Source organism: Haliotis asinina, chromosome 8 (genome assembly GCF_037392515.1).
Source record: "Haliotis asinina isolate JCU_RB_2024 chromosome 8, JCU_Hal_asi_v2, whole genome shotgun sequence".
Taxonomy (NCBI): domain Eukaryota; kingdom Metazoa; phylum Mollusca; class Gastropoda; order Lepetellida; family Haliotidae; genus Haliotis; species Haliotis asinina.
The window spans coordinates 13,996,760-14,004,818 of NC_090287.1; positions in this window are offsets into that span (position 1 = coordinate 13,996,760).

The window sequence follows — 8,059 nt, forward strand, 5'->3', positions numbered from 1 at the left end:
AGAAAGTTATCTTTACAGTAATTAATTATAAAATTCAAGACTGTGTTTTTGTAATTAAGGTCAGCAGATTTTAGAAGTCAAACAATTGCTGCGTCATCGGCAGATTTGATAATGAAACATTTCAGTGCTTTACAGACACAATTGTTGGTATAAATGATGAACAACATCGGTGACAAAACACTTCCTTGTGGAGCCCCAGTGGACAGGTTGGTAACCTATAGGAACTGATTCCATAACAATAATATACTGAGGTCTGTTAGTCATGAAAGAATCTGTCCATCTGAGTAGATTACTGATAGTCCAGACAGTTCTCAGCAATATCTTATCAGACATCCTTCGTCAGTGTTTATGCTCAAAATGAGCATTTGAGTGGCATTGAAACACACAAAGCCAATCAAAAGGACGAGAGCACGTGCGTCGCCGACGAGCAGCGCCACCTGAACGAGACGCACTGAAAAGTCATGCTCCATGGTTTTCTACGAAGCACTGAGCGTTTACGTCTTTTTTAACTGTTTATCTCCTGACCAGTGAACAATACCACATGGTTTTCCGCTTACCTACATATGCATTTTGCTTTGCATTGTTTCCGGATGACATTTCGACAAATAATTTTTCAAACGCTTCTAAAATATGACAAAAAACTTGCCGCGTTTCGTGCGCTCAACCACACAAATATGACATTTTGGTACGAAATAAGCAGGACGTGGTAGAGAAAGTGAGTGGAGAGCCCCACTGTATTCCTGGTTTCGTTGTGAATATCTCCAAGTTGCGATTTCCTCCGACAGTGCTGCATTACTGTTCAAGGTGAATTTAAGCGCAACGCACGCAATTAAGCAACCCTGCACACACACAGCGAAAAGAATGTATGACAAGTTAGTGCCAGTTTTCTGTAAACATTGGCCGGAATTCCCATATAAAAGCCTAGATGTGTGACAAATGGGCAGTGTCGACCTACTTGAACACTTCTAGTGTGAATCAGTCTCAAGTCGTCTGTGCCTGTGTTCGTGACGTCTCTCCCAGTCTTTATCGGCACCTGCTGTGAATAGATTAAAGGTCAGTCCATACTGATATGATAGAGTCTCTCACGAGCATACAACAAAGTAAATATATCGCTGACATAAGAGAAAGTGTACGCTGGTGAATCGGGCACTTGAGATTCACGACTGACGGGGCAGGACTGCTGTTGCGCGTCTCGGCTGCACACTACAACATGGAGCACTTTTCGGATGATGGTGTTCAAGAATCTGCTTCTCCGAAACGTTCTGAACAATCAAAATGTGACGGATTTCAGTCATTTCAGCTGTTCCGGGACTATTTAGACGCTAAACTCTCTACACTTAAGAGAGAATTTATCAGTGAATCTAGAAAATAGAGGTATTTTCCGTTCTCAGTTTCAGACGTCGGCTCTGTATATTTTCACAAAAGTTCTCAAACCCTTGGTCAAATGTTGGAGAAGCAATGGGGTCAGTATTGTGGTTTATCTGGATGATGGTTTCGGGTTTAGTCAGAGTCTTTCCTTTTGTCAAAAAGATTCCGACTTTGTGAATGATACTTTGACAAAGGCGGCTTTTCTGTGTAATGTTGAAAAGTCAGTATGGCTGCACAAAACTTGGATTGACTTGGTTTTAATTGGAATACTGAAGAGGGCATTGCTTCGGTTCCCCAAAGAAAAATAGATAATATTGCACGTAAAATTGAACAGTGTTTACAAAGGTTTCCTACTTTTACAGCAAGATTGTTGGCCAAGATCACGGGTAAAATACTTTCCTTGACTTTCATTTTTTGGAAATGTTTGCAGGATTATGACTCGACATTTGTACAAACAGATTGCAGAATGTAGGTCATGGGACAGGTATTACTCTAGACCGGCGGAAGGGTGTGTGTCGGAATTGATATTTTGGAAAAATCTGCAATGTCATTCACTTAATGTGAAATTCTTTGAAATATCTCATTCGCCGAGTTTGTCTATTTTTGGGGATGCGAACGCATTCGGGTGTGGAGCTTTTATCCCACACTCAGACGAAAAGTTCTATATAGCATGGAACGAGGATGAATTTCAAAAGAGTTCGACTTGGCGGGAACTGAGGGCTATAGAGTTGGCTGGCTCTGTATAGTTTTGTTAATACAATAAAAGGAAAGTCAGTCAGGCTCTTTTCAGATAATCAAGCTGCCTGTCAAGTGGCTCAGCACGGTAGTACAGTATTAGAATTACAAAAGTTGGCAGTTAGCATCTTCATGTTCACTAGAAGAAACAATATTAAAGTTGACTTTCAGCGGATTCCCAGGGAGAACAATACGATGGCGGAAAGTTTGAGCAGGGCAGGGGGTCAGGACGATTGTACAGCAGTAGATCAAGTGTTTGCCGAGATAAATGAACTTTGGGGTCCGTTTACTATAGACAGGTTTGCTGACCATAAGAACAAGAAATTGGAACGGCTCAATTCTAGGTTCATGGTTCCAGGGACAGAGGCGGTGGATTGTTTTACTCAAGATTGGTCACGTGACAATAACTGGGTTGTGCCCCCTTTCAGTCTAATATGTAAAACAATTGATTTTGTTTTGCATAATGGTTACAGAGCTACTATTGTGGTACCGTTGTGGAAGTCTGCTATATTTTGGCCGAGATTCTTCAACCGGGACGGTAAGAGCAAATCAGGTATTTCAGGTGTCTGGGAAATCAAAGGAAGAATCGTTTTTGCCAAAGGTGCAGCAAAAACTATATTTGATAAAAATTTCTCGGGATCAGCTTTAGCTATTAGATTTTTCTGATTTCTTTCAGATGTCTTTTCAATCGGTGTTTGGAAGGAGGACGGGCTGAAACATCCAACTTTGATCAGTTTAGCGGAACAATTACCAGATTATGTGTTGGCGTCCAGAGCTAAAACTACTGTGAAACAGTATGAAAGTAGATTTTTGAAGTTTGAGGCTTGGTGTAATCAGTTCAGTATCAGTTGTATACCGGCCTCTGAATTTCATATAGCATTGTACTCATTATCCCTGAAGCAGAGTGGAAAGAATCCTGCATCTATTCAGCAGTCTGTTTATGCGATAGGCTGGGCACATAATTTGGCAGGCCTACCAAACCCATGTCAATCACATTTTGTCAAGTCTGTGCTTGAATCTTCACGGAGAACTCTCGGTGTACAAATTAGGCGAAAAGAGCCTATTACAGCAGATATTTTACAAAAGTTAGATAAGTTTCCTGTTGACACCTTGTATAATCTGAGAAATTTAACATTCTGTATAGTTTCTGTTGCAGGCTTCCTAAGGTTTTCGGAAGCAGCTAATTTAAGATATTCTGACATCAGCTTCCGGGAAGGTCACATGGTTATCTTTAACCAAAATATCGAGATGGCCATCATTTGGTGATTGCCGCGACTCAATCAGAATTGTGCCCAGTTGGTATGATGATGTCATACCTAGAACAAGCCATTAAAACTTACTGTGATGAATACATCCTTAAATCTGTGAATTACTGTAGAAAGTCAAACACCTATAAGTTAAGAGGTAGCAAGCCAGCCTTATACACGCGTGCGGGAAATTATTCTGAGTATGTTAGAGACGGTTGGTCTTAGGATACAAGATTTTGGGGTGCATAGCCTCAGGTCGGGAGGGGCGACTGAGGAGGCCAATGCTGGAGTGCCTGACAGGCTATTTAAACGCAGGTCGGTGGCAGTCGGAGACAGCGAAAGACTCTTATGTGATAGACAGCTTATTAGCAAGACTCGATGTGTCCCAAAGCTTGGGAATCTGAAAGTTATATCTGACATTCATACACTACTATACTGTTGTACACTGTCCCTCTCAAATCAACTTCAGTTGTTTGTGCACCTTGATTTTGAGACTGGTTCTTTGACTAAACACATGAATAGTCCAGTGACAACTCATAGGTCCAGTGACCCAGTTCACAGATGGTCCAGTGACCCAGTTCACAGATGGTCCAGTGACCCAGCCTCCGCCTGATTAATTTCGCTGTTCAGTAATTTAAGTTTCACTTGACCAAAATCGGTCAAGTGATTTGCGAGGGACAGTGTACAACAGTATAGTAGTGTATGAATGTCAGATATGTTGCAATGTATTAAAATAGTTTTCTAAGTTTTTTTCAGGTTTCCGGTAATTCAGATCGAGAATCTCTACAGGAGCAGACTGGCAGATCAGGACGTCCGATAGTATAGCACTGAAGAGCCGTGAAGATAGTGTTTGGGCGTGACGCTCTTGGCAACTTCGTATTCAATGTACATGAATAAATTTGCAGCCCCGTCTGGCGACGTGAACGTACCCAAATACAGAGTTCTGTGTTCATTTGTAAATGTTTATGTTCGGTTGAGTTTACGAATTAGAACATAATAATAGTCGAGTCTGGACCAGACAATCCAGTGATGGACAGCATGAACATCGATCGACGCAATTAGGATACAGTGACATGTCAACCAAGCGGCCGAGTCTGACCACCCGATCCCATTAGTCGTCTCTTACGACAAGCATGGGTTACTGTCAACTTACTGAAGATCAGGTCTAACCCGGAGCTTCGCGGGTCCACCCCCAGTTAAGAGCACGTCCCATGTACCGGATGGGTGACTAGGTTCCTGATCGTTGATCATAACCGCCTTTAAATAATGCATCGGGATGGTCGAATACGACTTACAATATCTCAGAAGAAATGCACTTAGTCATATTTTCTTCAAACTGTATCAGTCATCTTATGGAGATCTTTACAGCCGTTAAAATTAAATGTCGCGAAAGAGACGATGTGATGTTTAGGTCTCTACTGTAAGGTAGTTAACAATGTACTACTTAATCATCATCATCATCATCATCATCATGAAATCATCATCATCATCACGGACGTTGCCAGGCCTCGCCCATAATCCCTCAAGTATTATTTTTTTTATAACTGCTTACATAAGCTTAAATTAATGATTCACTTTCACGTGATCATCGATCAAGTGTAGAACAATGCCCTAGAGGAAAATGTACTTGTGCATCTATTCTAAAACAGTTTCCGCTGAACTGACGTGAGAATGAATACTGTTAAACGCCGTATTTCGCTTTAATGGGCTTTACACGTAAGAGGAATCGAACTCGAGGTTTCCATATGATGACTGTAACAATTCTTCGTTCCAACAGGCAGTTTTAGCAGTTTTCACTTTAAGATTTCCTCTCATGTCATTCTTACGCCGGGGCCAAGGTTACATGATCGTGGGTGGGGATCATAATCTCGCAATGATTTTTGTCCTTCTCAAATCGACGTTATCGCAAATATCTAATGCCATGCGACCCAGATCTATTATTTAGATTACATGAAAAGGATCAGTGAGCACGTGAGCGATATGCTTTTTTAAAACTAATACAGAAACGTCGTTGTGTAACTACTGTTCATAATTTATGCATGACTCATACAAATGCATTACCATGTGTGACCGTTTACGGCGCACGTGTGACAAATCTAAATAGCGTTGCTGTCGGAGGGTTGCTGGATTGGTTACTCGAAATATTTAAGAGCTTCGGTCCTACGTACCTACATGCCTCCTTGGTGACTTGGCAGTAAATGTGCGTCTGTTCAAACAGGGAATGGGTACCCGATAGGAATTCTTACGTAGGATGAGATGCCAGTGACATGTTTAACCTTCTAGTACCTCATAAACATGGTGGGTTGTGTTCTCCTTAAGTAGCTGCATGTATGTAAAGTTCCTATTTGTAGACCTAGATCGTTATCTTACTGTGTATATATAAAGTGTTGTATTTGTCCTTTGGGAGCCTTAGTACTTTTGTGGGATGGACATTTGAGTCGATTCCCGCAAGGAGTTCCCTAAGCTGAATTTGCATGTAATTAGAACAATCCTAATCATAATCATAAATTGAAATATGTCACCTTGGATACATGTCGGTCGTGGTTGTTGGCAGGGGGGTCCATTATCCCCATATATTTTTCCTCCTGCGTGCTCCTGCTCTAATTTTTGTGACAAATAAACGTATTCAAGGCCATTGACGATAGGGATTATTTAATCGCACAAAACGCAGACGGTAAAGAACTTCTTTTGGATGGTTCTAATAGATCTTTCGAGGCTATCATTGACACTTGAAGTTTGTAAATCATTCTAGATTACGAATAATTTTCCGTCACAAGTTGTCTGGGTAGGTTATAAAAAGCCCTCGTAACCTAGACCAAACTAAACTTTGAATGGAACCCTGACAGCCTTAAAATTCTAGCCATAATATTTTCATCTAATTGTAATAGAATGATCAAACTGATTTTTGAAAGTAAAATCTTCGAAATCGAACGAACTATTAAAAGATGGATGAAAAGAAAAATAACGCAATTAGGCAGAATTGCAGTAATCAAATCAGTTCGCAATTGAAAATTCAACTTCCTTTTACACTCACAAATCTACCTGAAAAATTCCTCTGAAAGATAAACAATATTCTTTTAAGGTTTTTATGGAATAACAAACCAGACAAAATAAAGAGAACAGTAAACCTACATCCCAAGGGGGACTCGGTATGATAGATATATTTGCTTATACTGCTTATCTGGATGAAGAAACTACCAAATGTTGACTTTGAAAAGAAATAGAAAACTTTTATGTGAATCCTGACTTTTCTGACATACTCCTCCTTCGTGGAAGTTATTTTCCCCTCTAACATGCTGGAACGACACAAAACCTCTTCTGGAAAGACTGTTTTGTTGCCTTTTCCAAGAACAGCTACAAGATTAAACCAAATAACTATGACACGTTCCTAAGAGAAACCCTGCAATACATATACAATATAGTTTATAAATGGCAAATCCTTCTATAGCCAAAACGTCTATGTTAATAATATATGTATTATCCATTGCCTGATCAATAGTGGGGACAATGTTATGACATTGCAACAATTCCGTAACAAATACTTTCTAATTGATTTCCTGGATTTTTATGGCAGTATGTGTGCAGTTAGCAAATACCTCAAACACTGACGCATTAAACAAAATTCCCGACTTGAAAATAACAAAGAACACGAATATACACATTAACACTATTTATTCATGTCAATACTTTCGTACACCAAATGCATTATGTTGATAACTGTGTATGTACTTTCTGGAAGGGTGAACCAGAATCTATCCAACATGTGTTTAGGCACTGCAGGGTAAGTACAGCATATTAGAAAAAACATTTCACAATGGCTTGAATCCAGGTTTCTACATGTTGACAAGAAAAATCTTTCTTTACATTTAATCCTTTTTGGCTATGCTTAAAATTTGATGGTATTTTTTTAATAAACCTCTTGCTGGCCAAATTTCACATCTACGGATGCAAAATGCAAAATTACTTACCAAACACAAAACATTTCCAAAGTGACTACCTGACACGTTAATAAATCCACGTATGCTAAATTTTATAGGAAACAAGCTTCTCATGAAAACCTTTGGTAATGTTACACAATATACTATATGCATGTGCATGCATATATGTGTGTGTTTATTCATTCATTCATTCATTCATTCATTCATTCATTCATTCATTTATTTATTTATTTATTTATTTATTTATTTATTTATTTATTTATTTATTTTTCCTTACTGGTCATGTGAAAAAAGTGACAAAATCAACCGGCAAATGTATACTGTCCAGGAGTAAAACAAAACAAAAAAAAAACCCATAGAACCTGATGATATGTAGCTCAAAGTTTATTTGTATCCTCTATAAAGTGTTTTGTTCGTCAGCATTTAAAGATGCTCGGTTGGGGGTGGGGTGGGGGTGGGGGGGTAAATATTTATATGATCATCTTTTCCAAAACAAATATAGATAGTTTATGGTATTTGCTAAAACTGTTAAGTAGAGAGAGGGAAAGAAAAGTCGAAACGGTTTAGCGGAATGTGCTAAAGGACATATGTTCAACGTTAGATGGGTTATATTTAAAATGAACTTTTATGTTATATGAGCTATCTATTCCTATGCTTAACCCAGTTCATTAATGTATACACATATATTATGCAAAAACACATCATTTATGGAGCGCGCCTAATCGAAGGGAAGTAACTCTTTGTTTATAGGTGGCTATCCCACAATTCCGT